Source organism: Rhyacophila brunnea, unplaced genomic scaffold (genome assembly GCF_057557595.1).
Source record: "Rhyacophila brunnea isolate RB1 unplaced genomic scaffold, BYU_Rbru_1.0 scaffold_3, whole genome shotgun sequence".
NCBI classification, from domain to species: Eukaryota; Metazoa; Arthropoda; class Insecta; order Trichoptera; family Rhyacophilidae; genus Rhyacophila; species Rhyacophila brunnea.
Genome location: NW_028232965.1, coordinates 21024180 through 21040701, shown reverse-complemented (window position 1 = coordinate 21040701; position 16522 = coordinate 21024180). Strand labels below are relative to the sequence as shown.

Sequence of the window (16522 nt, the reverse complement as noted above, 5' to 3'; positions counted from 1 at the left end):
GCCCGCTGCAAGAAGAGAATAATATTATCAGGGTGAATGAGCTGACTATAATACTAATTAGCTTGACGCATAGCAGCCATATACCTATTCAGTTTCTTTGCAAACACGCTATTTGATAATTATTATATTTTCATAAGCAACTGTATAATATATTGTTTGCAAAATGGTGTACCTAAGTGTAAGTAAGAGATACAATATTTCATTCAATGAATACAAATCTAATTGCTTTTAATCAGAGGTTTGAATTTTTCGCTGCGCTCATGGAGACACATATATAATCGAAAATCGTAGTCTACCTACTTTCAGTTTAGGTTTATCTGTATCATAGCGATATAAAATCACATTGGCTGAAAACTGGTCCATACTATGATTAGTATCTCTCACACTAGTACATCTCATTGGCTGGATACCGCCGATACTGATGGGCCGACTAATAAACTGACTCGATTGCATAAAAACTGGCAATGACCTACCACACTCCTCTATTGTCATTCTTCAACTTAAATAAACGTAGGTATTATATTTGGCTGAGCTTATGATATAAATAATAACGAGTGATAGTTGCTTCCACAAAACCATCAGAAGTTCGTTATTAATCAATATCATTTAATTTTTGTCTAGGCACATAGGTACTTCTAGAAAGATTTTATTTTTACATTTACAGCATAATATGTAGGTACTCTTCTATTATTGATATATGTTTTAAGTCACCGAACCTCTGCGAACTCCTGAATAACAAAACCAATTTTTGCCATATATCGATTTGGATTTCCATTTTGTTTACCAATATGTAGACAAAAAGTTAAGAATGACTACATTTCGTAAAAATAAACTGACACCCGACCTTTTACTACTAATGTACAGAATTGTATAGCGGATTTGTGTTCAAGCAAAATATCGTGGGGGTTACCTGTCAAAAGTTTGTAAGTATATTGTATTACATCAGTGACCAGTGTGTTAAATCAGTGGTCCGAAACCGGTGTGCCGCGAAACGATACTAGGTGTGCCGCGGAGCATTGCTTCAAAAACAATACAAATAATTTTGTATATTATACAATACTTATTTAATAGCGAAATTTGCGTACATGGCTGGTAATAAATACATTTTAGCACCTGCGTGAACTTAATAAAACATTACAAGGTCAGAATAAAAATATATTTACGTGATCTGATAAATTAGAAGGATTTAAGACAAGGATCTCTGCAAAAGTACCAAAGGACCTACCAGACCACCGATGAAAATAAGCAATAAAGTTTGGATCAGTCTCAAAAACATTTAACTTTGCTTCAAAAGAAATTTCATCATTACTTTCATACAATCAATACGACTGGACTCGAAACCCTTTTCAACCAATGCCGAAAATTCTATAGTAGCGCTTAAGCTATTTTCTGGATTTCGATTAATAAAGAATATCCTCGTATTTCTGACAAGGCTAACAAACTAAGTAAGTAAGGCCAAAATCTTTTACGTTCATTTAAACAAGCTCAGGTATCATATTATATTATTATTAATTAGTTATTTTATTGATAATGCACATACATGGGAATATGTACATTTGGTTCTTCATCGTGTGTTATGTATATTTAATTATTTATCAAATAATGTAATGTAATTTTTGTGCATGTCCCCCACAAGGGGGGGGGGGAGGGGGGCTATAGCCTGGAAGCCCAAACTCAGGGGGGCAGCGTGGCAGGTCAAGCAGATAAGTGAGGTAAACACAAATTACAAATTTGCTCTAATAGCAAAAAAAAGTCGCCTGCGGCATTGTTTTACTTCGCTAACATTAATATTTTAACACATACGATTGTGGAATACAATTTATTATTATTATGTCAATATTCGACAAATAATTATTATTAGCCCGACAACTATCCATAATTCAAGTGGATGTATTAATAAATACAAAAAATCGCTAAACATAGAATCGATACGATTAATTTTATCTCGAACATCATTTGAAAAACGCTATTTTAAAGTATCACACTGTCTTTAACCTTAGCGATAGGTAGGGGGGGGCGCCGAAGATTCTGGCGTGGGGTTTATGTTTTGGTGTATAAATTATTTTACGTGTGGTGTGCCGCGGAATTCTGGGAAGACCTTTAGTGTGCCATGGGTGAGAAAAGGTTGCGGAGCACTGTGTTAAATATCCCACATAATACGTTGTATGTATTATGCGCTACATTTCGAGTAGATATTCCATATAATAATATCTTAGTGTTTTTACAAACCATTTGCCTGTAAAGATTTTATTTATATATTAAACAATTGAACATAAAGACATTGGTAAGTGAATGATTCGCAATTGGATAAATATGGAATGACAAAAGATAGAAATAATCTCCGTTTCGCGAAAACGTCGCATGATCTGCAAAATATAATAATGCGTATAAAGACGCTGTACATATAGGTAGAAGAATATAATAAAACTAGACATATACGTTAAGTGGGCTTGAGTAATAGTCCCTTCATACTCTATAAGTGTTTCCCAAAGTGTGGTACGCGTACCCCCTAGGGTACGGTAAGAGTTTGGTGGGGGTACGCGCTGCACAGGGCCTTGGCTGCGCCTGGTGCAATAAGCATTAAATCGACATCAATACAGCATCCTTGCTAGAAGGTTTATTGCATGCAGAAGAATAGCAATTATTGGAATTAGCTTCAGACGGATTCTTGAAAAATAAATAGGTAGGTATAAGGAGTGTACTTTAACATTATTCTGGTTGCAAATGCAACATGTGTATCCAGTTTTAACAGACAAAGTCCTGAAATACATCTTGCCTTTTCCAACATCATATATATGCGAAGTTGCTTTTTCAGCATTTGTAGACTTTAAGTCAAAAAAAAGGAACAGGCTTTTGGATGTGGAACCGCATCTCAGATTAAAATTAACAACCAAATTATGATGATCTGTCTCAACATAAACAATTTCATCCTGCTCGTTGATTATAATGAATGATTTTTTTCGTTTATTATTATTATATGTTTATGTACTTACTAAATATTTTGATTGTTATTAAAGTATATTATGCATTTTTTTAACGAGGGTACTCAGTGTTACGAAAGTTATAGAAGGGGAACTCAGATGTCGTAAGTTTGGGAAACACTGCTTTATGTGATGGGTATTGAATATTTCAATTATATTCTAGCTAGATGGTTTAAAATGTTTAGCTGATATAATACGTCAATGGGCACTCCAAATCTGATACTATTCTTGGCATTGGACTTGGTAAACAATAATGTGATAGAGTGAATCCATTTTTTCCACAGTAGGTAGTATCAAAAAAATATATTACTAACACTAGATCGATCACCTAACTAGAAGCCGAAACTATTAATTTTCATGTACGGACAAGGGAATTGAAGATAATGAAATAAATAATTTCAGCAAAAATATAATTATCTTTTACGGAAACCAGTTTGAAGTGTAGATTTCAAGGAATTTTGTCGATCATTAAAGTAGTGATACGCCTACTAAAAAGGTCATAAAGCATTCAGCCATTTGAAGGTGAATATCACGTGTTCTGCTTTAGTTAGTGCATTAAAAATAATTCATGCAAAGTGCGCTTGTTATGTACAGTAGCTGGGTAGCGCATTGTAATTAACGAAACGAACTCAACTCACACGAAAGTGTATAGGTAATTTTGTACCGTGTCAAACGAAGGAAACACTGCGTACTTTTGAAGAAAATAGAGAAATACCTACTGCAAAATATACATGCATCTCAAAATTAATAGTTCCTATACGTAGTGTTCGACTGAATATTTATTGAATTGTTCGCAGGCCATCATATGAATAGCAAATTTAACAGAACACAAAGCGTTTGACAATAAATACCAAGCTTTATGTTTTTCTATAATTTTATTCATTGTGTGCGTAATGTATTTAACTCTAATAAAATAGGTATTTAATTGTCTAAGTAAGAAAACATTTGTCATTATTGTAATGCGATATTACTGCCCCAAAAGAATTGAAATGTTGAAATATTTATTATTAATATGATATCAATCAACTATAAAGTTAATTAACTAAAATATTATTCATTATGCGCTACTACCCAATCGCTATTGTTCATAATCATTATCATTATTCATTACCATTACTATTAGTTATTATTGTTATTAATGTTATATGTTATTCTTATTATAGTGTGTATGTTATTGTAAATGAGTAGTCGAAGCTGCTTACTTTAACGCATGTCCATAAGAAATCTGATGATGGCATATTATGAAAGAAAAGTTAATCAAATTTCAGTAAGAAATAAAACAATACACACGAAAGACGAGAATGATCCTTGATCAAATCATATTTTGAATGGTGATTTTAAATACTGATCTAGTGATCTGTGTCTGACTGAACACCGATTTTTGAAGTGACGTAACTTATTTGCATGAATTTGATAATAGAGATAGCGATGTGTAGATATTTAGTCATATGATCACATCAAAGTTATGGACCACTATGGAATAAACTAAAATAAACTAGGCTGGTCAACAACTGGGCCACATACGAGATATATTAGAGTTAGATAGAAGGTACGTGCTGCTGAACAATTTACCCTAACATACAGTTTATAAACATAGTTATATAAAATAAAACAAAATATTATAGAGTACTGAATCCACATAATAAATTAAATTTATGTAAAGTTAAGAACGTGAACTAAGCGATTAAATAAAAATAAAAAAATATTCGAAAATAAAATTAATCCTATATCTGAATATTTTCTGGTCATGGAAATATGAACTTATGCGTCGCGAAAAGGCCCACGTCACTCGAATATTGGGAAATTTTTGTTAAAGTTGTCAAGCAATGAAGGGCTTTATTTCTGTCAAATTTCAGCTCCCTGCCTGCGATGACAACTAGATCAATACATTAAGTCAAACTCGGCTATGGTTTGATTCTCTATGTACCTACATTTAGTTTCACCATAAGAGCCAACAGATGTTGACTGTTTGTCAGTATTTCTACGATCTTGTCTGGGTACCAATAAATTGCTTATCTCGGGATTCAGGAACATGCCCATTATTCGATCAAATTCAGTAATATTAATAAAGGTGTAATGGTTAATGTATTAAAATATGGTATTGTGAACAAATTACGCCCACGGTGGCCGCGCGGCATAAGCGTTGGACTACAAAGCCGTGGGTCCCAGGTTCGAATCCTGGGTCTGGCAAGTACAAAAATTGTTTTTCAATTTGTGTGTGTCAGGGTATGGACCTAATAGGTTGAGCAAGTGGCTGACATCCATTTCTCGTAAAAAACAAAATCTGTCAATACAAACCTCCACTCTGTGGAGGCCCATATGATCCTATCAGGATCGGACATGGTCGAAAAAAAAAAAAAAAATTGTGAACAAATAAATGAAGAGAGCGTAAATTTATAGTAGCGGGCATTGTTATAAATCAGTTTAATAAAGATAGAGGTTCGGGAAATATAAATAGGTATGTTTATATGGTGTATATTTGCGAGAGTGTATCTATGACAAATTTGTCAACCTATGTTTACATGATTAAAATAAATAAACAGTAAAATCTGATTTTGCAAATAAGAGTTTTTTGGTGTCGGTGTGTAGTATGTTTATTTGCATATTTTAGGATTGTGAAGTCGGTTCGTGACTTTTTCGCAATGTTTGGCATTTCGTGCGGTGAGCAATAAGTCTTGGGATGAGGAAACGGTACCTCACCGACAGTCACCGTTCAGGATAAGCAAGCGCAGTTTGCCTACAGCCGCAGTGGTTGTTGCGGCGGAATGCTGACTGTGTTTGTGGGTCAAATAACTAAAACGAGTTATCTGTCTACTCACTTACTCACTTCTGCCCGTTTAACTCCAGACCACAGACAAGTTTTCGCCGCTCCTTTCTTTGTTTGCTTTTTGCGGCCAAAATGAATTTTTCGCACCTATAGATAGCAATCAACCCGGAGCGGAAGTCATATTTATGTTATCCGAGAAAACAAAATTCACAGTATTATAAAATTTAAACATGCAATATTGCATGCATGGATGTGACAACAAACATTTTATCGTGGATTTACGAGAAAGAATTAATGATCGTATTCTGGATTTTGTTATATAGGTACGTAACAAAATTAAACCTACCGGAAGGGTTTCAATCCAAAAAGAGTGATATGGCTAATCTTCGATCCCAGTTACAAAACCATCACACTACCAAGAAAACACAGATTTAAAAAAAAACTTGAAATGTAACTAAATATTTAGCAGTGACGTACGATGGCTTTTTCTTGTAGGGATACTGTTAACAAATTAATTAATATATCTACGTACCATCTGACATTATATTATCAACTCTGAGCTTTGTAACTATGTGTGCTTGACCAGAGTGAACGCGCGGGCAGCGGCGCGTGCAACTCAAACGTATAACCGTGTGTGATATGCGCAAAAAATACATTGTCTATAAACATTTCACATAAGGTTATACGTATGTAATAAATAAATAGTATTCTTACATATTAATACAATTTATCGATTATTTCTAGGAATGCTCATCATCAATAGTATCAATAAATCGCATGCCACTGATATTTATATACCCATCGCTTGTTTCGCACGCAATACCTCTTATTTATTAAGTATTTTGAATCTTTAAGTCACATGTAAAGTAATGCATAAACATCTATGTGAGACTTACTCTCATCATCTCGTATATCTTTTGGTAGCGTCTATTATCTAATAGGTATTGGCTACAAAAATGGACATTAAGCAACTTGCGGTGGTTGTGTAGCCGTTAAAATCTTCTGCTGACCTCCACCTCTCTTTGCATTATGAGCTGGAGTAAATCATATTTCTCATTGCGGAAAATACGGCCCAAGTATGCCGCATTTCTGCGCTTGATGGTAGCTACAAATGATCAGCCCAGGAAAACCTAGTTGTACGTCGATGCAGTCATATCACTAAAGCCTTGTGATAGTCCGTGAAGCACCACCGAAAACGATAATAATATAGACAACTAAGATAAGAGGCCATCCATGGACTGAAACCGTATGCGGTTTAGAATCGTGTACCATACTAAACTTATGATTTCTGTTCATGAAAATATATTTACACTAAATTTGTAAGTGTAAGTGTATGATATAAACGGATACGATCAGGTGCTTGTAATATTCTTTGTGAAAATATATTTACATGAACAGAAATCATAAGTTTAGTATGCCACCCGGTTCTAAACCGCATACGGTTTCAGTCCATGGATGGCCTCTAAGTTTATTGTTTATGTTTTAGGGAAACTTTTGTATTTTCAAGCTGAGGTGATGTGGCAGTGAGAAATTATTTCGATTAAACTTGAAACGCGAACGAATAAATTCAACTCAGGATTTAAAGTACGCACGTGGGCAGGCTGAAAAATTCTCAGCTTCAAAAAAAAAATAAACCAGATAATGATTGGATATATTTTATTTTGTCTCAATCTAAATCTACTTAGAGCTGAATACACATTTATTAACGATCTTTCAAAGCCGATATCCTAGTATTATATTATAAGGATTTATCAAGTACCGAGGTCTAAAAAATAATGCTCAAACTATGAGAGTATCATTCAATTATTTTTTTCCACGTTCAGGTGTTTTTTTAAGTTAGGGAAGGGGTGGAAGTTTGACAAACCAACGCCAGGGCATTAATTGGAAGACAATGCGTACATCTTGAATCCTGACTTTGAAACTGCTGCTGTGAGAAACGGTGCATTGCTATTTTTATTTTATTTTATGATGGCGGATTTTATCGCATCATTCCAGGACTCTTTTTCTTGTTTTCTTCTCTTGCAGTATGTAGCTAGTATATTACTGTCCATTTATTGATTTGTTTTAATCCAGTAATCAATCACGATACTGACCTAATAGTTGATTCCATCATATTGCCAGCTGATAAAATTCGCTCGAATTTCTTAGGAGTCGGTTTAATGTGTGTGAAAAACAGTCTTGAAATTCGGGCACAAAGATGTTCCGGCACTAGAAGCTTCGGCAACTACGGATGAGATAGCTTCTACAACAGTAATTTCGAAGTCAAGATAAATTCTACTCATCCACATGATCTTTAGGAGTTCTTCAATCTCCTTAACAGTGATTGATCTTGAAAAATCCAAGATTATGCCTTAGTCAACGTTATCTGGGATTGCTGCGGTTGATGGCCATCTACTGTGAGGATCGTCTTCAACATCCTGCAACCGCGTTTAAGCTCGGCTGCATACATATTATCCATTAACATGTTATAAAGGAATATATATATATAATATTACTGATATCTCTAATTTAATTATAACCGTTGATATAAGAATATTAATTAATCATGCAGCGCAACTGAATGTTATCTCAGTGTTGTCGAATGTCGCCAGTAGTGATAATAATTTTCATTTAATTAAAAAAATAAAATAAGTCCTGCTAGTACTATTTTATTTTGAGGCTTTGAATTTTTCAGCCGGCCTATGTACATACATTGGATAGATTAAAACTTTCAACGCCTCTTTGAAATTCATAATAATATGTCAAAAGCAAAAGGAAAACGCTATAAGTTTATTCAACTTACTTTGCGTCGACTGAAAATAATGCGATATGGTTTTTTCTGGTAAAATAGAAAGTCATGAATAGCAAACAAATTCAAAATATAAAAGAAAGTCGAAATTGTGCTCATAGAATCAATATATTTCATCAAACAGAGGAATGAATGGTTAAATGTGTTAGCTTGGTGTGTATTCGGATATAAACACCTATATCAGCTGGTACCTAGGCACCTATTGTAATCTTACGATATACTCATTTAGTCATATCAATAGAACTACCTACGTACATCAAATAAAAATAAAGTATTCTAACAGTATGCTATTGTTATAAAACGTGATTAATCTTCAGCTTTAGGTATGTAGAAGGTGAAAACTCCTTACGTAAATATTGCTGATTTTGGGTTTTCTTGGACTTCCTCCTGTCATATTTGCAAATTATTGAAGCAGGTAATTCACCTCGGAAATACTACATATTAAACAATTATGCAAATCTGAACAATAAAATGTGGTTCATTATAATTCACGATAACGTAGTAGGTATCAATAAATAATTACTGTGCAAGATAAAACAGACGATATTATAAAAAAAAAACGGTACCTATTTAACAAAGAAAGCCAAATATGTTGTTTAATGATTTTATAGGAAAAGCTTTTTAAAGTTTAAAGCATATTGTTATGTTTGATGTATGTAATCCCACAGATTCGTATGATGTAGGTATTATATAAACAAAAACTTATCGATATTTTGATGAAAGCATAAGACAATAACGAGTACAACAAGGACATTACGGGTTTTGAGATATTAATAAGATTTGTGCTTAAAATATAGTTACATATATTAAGTCTCATATATTTACAAATTAACATTTAAAAAAAAGATTGCTCTATTAGTAGGTTCTTACCGTAATAAGGGTGCTGAATTATTTCCTGTCATTTACAAATTAGCTTATAGGTACACATACACACTGACTATTAACTGACTGCAAAACGATGATAATATGCCTACCTAGTCTATTACCATAGTTTTGATGTGTACAAAGTCAGTCTATTTCAGAAACAGATGTGTCAAATAATTATTCTAGCTTATCATATTTGGGGATTTCTTGTTAATTATTGTAGTACAGCACGGCAGTAAAGATATTCACGGGGTGGTAAGAGCGGGCAAAGACATTAAAGCCGGTCGCTTAGGCTTAGATAATGAGAGTAGCCGGGACAAGTTCACCTCGACACCCATTGTATTGAGTGCGCAGTGAATGACAGTCACTGTGTTTCAGACAGAATCAACCTTTCCAATCAGATGAACTCCGAGACGGTGAAAAGTTATGTATGCGAAGAATAGATTTTGTAAGTAAAGCGAACAGATATTGGAGATTTAGTGCTTATTAGCATACATCTAAGAAAGCACACTGCAAAGTTAAACCTTTATACACTAGACACGGAAGTATCATGTAATATATACGTGCATAATATGTACTTTGTTAGATAGGATTAAGAAATGAAAAATACTCGCAAAATAGGAAAAGTAATTTCGGAAGAGGTTTAAGACACGCAAGAAGTGAGACAATCTTCTCGTTCTATGACCAGATCTGACATCACAACATTCAAAACAAATTATATTTGATGGACGAATTTCGCAACAAGTTAATTAACTCTGAGAACTGAAACGATATTGAGATTGATGTAATAAGTGTGCCACAGAGAGAACAGAAGAATGATATAATATGTAGGTACCAAAAACAGATTAATGTAAGTACCTAATTTGCAGACTAATCACCTTCCAAAAATGGTTAAAAAATGTTTTAATCGTTACCTAGAGGAACTTTATGGAGGTATATTTGTTTGATAGTGATTCCAAAATGTTTTAAGAATGGTTGAAACACTAACATTCTTTGCGTTGGCAGCATTGTTTGTAAATATAAAGAAAACAGCACTCTGTGTTGACGTCTTCATTTGGTTAGTTAAAATTAAGGTTTTAGAAATTGTTACTTATTTTAAGTATATACCATCAATGCGAGGTGTTTGAATCTCAGTGTGAGCATGGCAAATAAATATCATACGTGTCAACTTGCTACAAATGAATCTGCAATGCCAGACTAGTTGCAGATAATTTAATAATAATGAATAATATTTATCGTTAGTAACACATTTATATGTTTTGCATCAGTTTTCATATACGTTTACTTCAACTCTTGGAATAGTAATGTTTTATTACCAATATAAATGCAAAGGAAAGATTAAATATGTCTACGGAATTTATCTTTATATGCACAAAATATTTATAAATGCAAACAAATCGATAGACCCTGATTCCGGTGGATTCTTATTTCCAAGCAGGATCAAATATATATTTTTTCATTGTACGTTTGGTATCGAATCATGGGCTGAGACTGTTGAGAGAATGGCTAACAACAATTCAGCGTGAAAAAAATATTAAGAATTTTCCACAGTAGATGACCGACATCGACACCCACATCGGATTATATATGGTCAATGTAAACAAATCCATATGTAGAGAAAACTCTTTTTACCGATTCAGGTTAAATATGCACCCATTGTTCGAGTCTATGTCGGTTCATTATCATATAAATTGCTCACTGAAATTGGATTAAAAATCAAGGTTTTACCTAGAATGTTATCCGGATTAGTATGGAGAAATCGGAAAAAATAAGACGATTGGTTTGTTTCAGATTTACTGTTTTGTTTATCGTGTAGGCGAATTACCAATTCTCCATTCGCAATTAGTTTGAAGACGTTCAATAAAAATAATACTGTTACGAAGAATGTAGGTACCTACCTACTTAGTTGTACTGACTTGAATAGGTACAACTACATTGAGAACAGTTTTTGTTTCGGGTGAATCTCATCAAATTAGAATACACATACGGTTATGTATTTAACATTTAGGTAGGTATAGTGTATTTATCTTTCAAAGGCGCTTCTTCACACCACGGACCACGTGCGTCGGAGAGTTTGTCAGTTAAAGCCACTGCTCTTCATATTTTAGCAAAGTGCGCTAATATAAGATAAGTAGTATACACTAGTGGTGTGCGGTGACTTTTGCTTATAGTGATACTGTTGAAAAAAACATAATATGTAGGTACCTACTTACTATTCGCTATAATATTATCTGTCTGAGGCTTCATATCACACGAGTAATGAAATAGTAGGTATATTGTGTGTGATATTACGTAGTAGCTCTGCGTTATTCTAAGAATATTAACGTAACTACTACTACTACTTAGAATCATTATAAGGAGTATGCCTGTGTAAAATATACAATAACATTGCACAATTATCGAGAAATACTATTATTACATAATCCTTTATCGACTATTATTGGGGATGCTTTGCTTCTGCGGCATCTATGGACCGCACGCTATTGGTATAAAGTATACCTAATGCCGTGTCAAAAGAAACACATACTAGGATTATACTGAATCACACAAAACATATTACCTAATTAAATATAGATGCGAATACCCGTTGAATGTACTCAAATATTGCCATCATTGAATGGGCGTTTCGTTTAATATCTACATATTATGACACGACGTACATATTAAAAATTATTTTTAACATATTATTGTGTTTAATATTATCCCACATTGCTCGAGACTCGAGAATTTAACAGCTACAGCCAGAAGGCAACGCACTTCCATCATTTTTGTGTTTTCTGTTGAATAATTAAAACGCCGGGAGTAGGCCAAGCTGATATATCTGTATTTAGCACATATATGATTTTTACAATTAAGATAACAGGGAACATAGCAGATTGTCCCTGCAAACTGTTTATTGTTCAAATTGGATACTGCAGGCGGAGAGAAAGAAGAATACGTGGGAGGTTATTTACTGGTTTGCCACACATGGAATAGAGAGCGAGGGCGACCGGCTGGCAGGATTAGCAATTGAGATAGATGTGTTATGCTATAACACCGTGTTATTAAACAGATGCTGTAATAATAGCATGCAGCGCAGTGTCGCATCTATGAAACTCACGCTGAGCGAATCCGACAACGATACACCAGTATATTGATTAAAGAATATAAATTATACGATACGATAAATTGATTGTAACACTTACGCTTTTCTGTGTGCTTTATACATTGAATGTTTCAGTCATAAATATCAATAAACTATCATAACGCAATCGCCCTTGATTAGCACCAAACCATTTATCATTTATTACCTACTATTAAATCAAAGGACGCGGAAAACTCTCGATTACATAGAAATTATGAATAAATAAATTAATTATGCATGTTGGAATGTATTTAAGATTTAATTATATTATTATGGTAGGTATTATTATCATTATCATGGTATGATACATCTGTTTTACCGAGGTTATCCACTAGCACCGGTGATTAGATCGACTAGATATTATCGTTATGGCTGTATGAAAAAATAATACTTAATATTATATTTTAAATCCATATATATATGAATATCTACAGGATAAATATTAGATAATATGTGCAACAAATTTTATTTGAAATTACAAGTTTTATAATATTATTCATATTATCTCTTAATATACATAAATGGATGCCTGAAAAATTTCCACTGTCCAAATGTGTCAAACCACAAATAATAATAATAAAAAAACAAATACAATGACGACTGTCAAGTTTTACTTTCTTTTCAATTATCAAATACGGAACTCTCAATAGTGTCGATCGATGGTGATCAGTGATCACTGTTAGCATTAGAAAATTCAAAAATAACGATTAGAAACTGGTACCTACTTCCATAAACAAACTATGTAGGTATGTGTTGACTGTGATTTATGTATTTATTTATACAAATCGTGTTACTTATCTACAGATTTCACCAAACCAACGTATTATATTTCAACGAAAATTAATATGCAAAACAAGGGGCATACTCCAAGGCAAAGTATTAAATAACTACAATTATTAAGGTAATAGGTAGCTATAATACCTATAAAATATCGCTATCAACGTTGAACAGCAGTAAAAAATAGAAAAACACTAATAATTATGTACTTAATTAAGAAAATTAATAAAAGTTTTTAACAAACAAAAGATTATTAGGAAGTGTCAAATCATTCGACCGGTTGTATCACAATACTGACATATTCATTAGTGTATAATATAAATAGTTTCCTACCTACAAAATTATAAATGAACTGGAAAGAAACTTAGAATTTCTTTAAAATAATACGTATAAAAATGTTTAAAATAAACAATGAACGAAAATATAAGGAACATAGGATATAACACGCCCCAATGTCTACGCCCTAGGGAGTCTCTTATGCCTGACAGAAAAGCTCACGACATGATCGCGACAACGCAGGTAATTTACAGGTGTATAATATATATCCATGTCTATCAGGAAAAGGACTCCAAGCGACAGTAGCACAAAATAAAGTAAAAGTAGAAGTGACCTATGATCGCCAAGAGAATGAAAAGCGAGAATGCACTAAAAAAATATAATCGGAAAATATAATGGGCATAAGTACCTACTCGTTTGAAGAGCAATCGAATTGAAAATAGTTATTTATATTAAAATAGAAACATCGAAGTAACTTATTAGGAATGTGGTCTAAAATTACCATGGAAGAAATTTTGCAAGGGTTTCAATTCCATAAATTCAAAATTATAATGTAAGTATCAATATTTGAAAACGCGTCTGTTAGTTTGTGTTTATATTCTCATTTAAGATTTTATTTTACACTGTCCCATGTCTACAAACTAACCTAAACATAAAACGCATGAAGGTATTAGTACCGCGTGTCGTATTATGATTTTATTCTAAAGTAATAAGCACATACTCGTGAATTATATACTTATAATATTATATCCAAAACCGGAGAGAGTAAATTACTCGATTGTGTCAATTCAATATGACGTATTTACAGCGACGTTTTATGAAGATTGTAGGGTTAAATAACATCTCGTTATCGTTATAGGTACCTTCTATTGTAACACCGTTTATGAGATTAACTTCGCATAGAGCTGAACCATATCTGACCTAGTAGGAGCGGAGCGAGACTCGAGACGAACGATTGCAGCAGTAAACGTATAGGTATGGTGGCCGTAGACGATGTTGCAAAATATTATTTCTTATATTTATTATTTAGACATCATTCAACCACTTATATAAAATTTATTGATACGAGTATGACGCCATGCATTAAACATACAATTTTGAACAGACATAAAACTGGATGAATTTTAATTCACAATGAGTAGGTAGTCTATTCAACATTACATTCTAATACGGAAAAGTAAGTAGGTATATATATTATATTTTAATACAGAAAATAGACGCAAAAATAGTCGACGCTCACATTTATCTATATTAACTCTCCAACAACACGAGAATATAGAAAATAATCAGATAATAATCAGGCTCTTAAAATAAAGATCATTCTATCATTTATTTCGCTACATGGACCACAAGTCTGTAAATACATCCATGTTGAAGTAATCAGAATGACTTAATGTATCATTCTGCACAGGTATCTTTATATATTAATGTCCAATTACGAACGCGAATAATTTAGAACTAATATAATATTCATAATCATAATTGTCAAGATGTATTTTTCTTATAATTTGACCTGTGTGAAACAAAGATTTTCTTTCGGTATTAGATCATTAGTTATTTTTTTTGGTGAATATTATTTATAAAAGAGATGTTTAGACACGTATTCTGTAAAATTATTGTTACAATGAATTTTTTTGAGAGTAACTCTCTTACGAGCTGGAAGGCATCATTAAAGCGTCAATTACATTGAGCTTCTTTACGAGCTGTTTGTTGGCGAATTTATAATCTGCCTGTAAAGTAGCCCAGTGTAATCATCGAATAAGCCAACATGTTCGATGATTACATTGGGCGACTTTACAGGCAGATTATAAATTCGCCAACAAATAGCTCGTAAAGAAGCTCAATGTAATTGAAGCTTAAAGCTATTGGAATATTATTTTGACAATGTTTATAGAGCACGTTAGCAAAAAGTCTTATACGTATGTGGGTATATCCTGCATAAGATGGATGTAGATTTAGGAACAAGTTTGTTATCAGATGTTTAGCTGGGCCGGAGACTCACCTCTATTTGTCTTCCACAAGCGAGGAGGTGGGAGGGCGGCAAAGGCGTCAGTTTAACAGCCGTCTGCATACAATGCAACACCTACACTGGCACCACTGACACGACACTTCGCACCGAACACACAATGCACACAATATTGCCTGTAATCCCGCGGCGACTTTGTTCGCCAGCTTTTACTTATCCGGACCAAGCAACCAGGTGAGTAACCAACGTTCACTCTTCAGGTAGACAACGGCTCAGATAACCTTAAGTATGTATTTGCTGGGTGTGTAAATTTTCCGTTCAACTCATCGAGATGCTTGACTGCTAGAAAAGATATTTTGAGTTGACGCTTTGATGAATTCAAACTATATAAATGCTATATTTACTTAATAATAATTATTTGTCAAAATATTTTGAGAATAATTATTATGTTATATGATTAGAAGAGTGATTATTGTCATGGAAATATTATATTTAAACACAGTTTTATGAACCAATCACTGTTTTTGTTGTGTTAACACAATACGTGCGATATGGGTATAGTCTATTTATTTCACAACTATGCGACTTCGACTTCACGACAGTGTGCGCAGTTGTCAAATTCAAGTGAGAAACTGGTCTGCGCAGGCGGTTAACGGGGCGGGGACGTGACGTTGTGAGATAAAAACACTATGTCTGAGGTAAATAATTCTTTGCCGAAAAAGTATTTCGGGTGTATAAGAATTACCTACCCGAAATAACTGGACGATAGTCGATTGAATGAAAGCTGAATAATTAGGTATCATTCAATGTGATGCATGCCACACGCTCGAATGCATTTATTATGGACGCAGGGAATGTGACAAGCGTTTAAACAGATGTGAAGCGACATTCAAGTACGTACGGGCCAACATTTACTCTTAATTGACTTGGTAAAACAAATAATGCGACAAATTACATATTTATTCAGAAACCTTCGAAG

At 33.5% G+C, this 16522-nt stretch overlaps 1 protein-coding gene across 2 annotated transcripts in view; it reads right to left on the bottom strand.

Annotated features, from left to right (window-relative positions):
- Positions 1-16522, bottom strand: part of gus (splA/ryanodine receptor domain and SOCS box containing gustavus) — a 217295-nt gene that overhangs the window by 162604 nt on the left and 38169 nt on the right. The window contains exon 1 of one of the 2 annotated variants that reach the window (XM_085952267.1): positions 15580-15885. The exons of the other annotated variant lie outside the window; for it this stretch is intronic. The gene's annotated coding sequence lies outside the window, so the exon portion shown is untranslated. Of the gene's footprint in view, positions 1-15579; positions 15886-16522 lie in introns of those variants that run through there. 2 annotated transcript variants of the gene reach the window in all.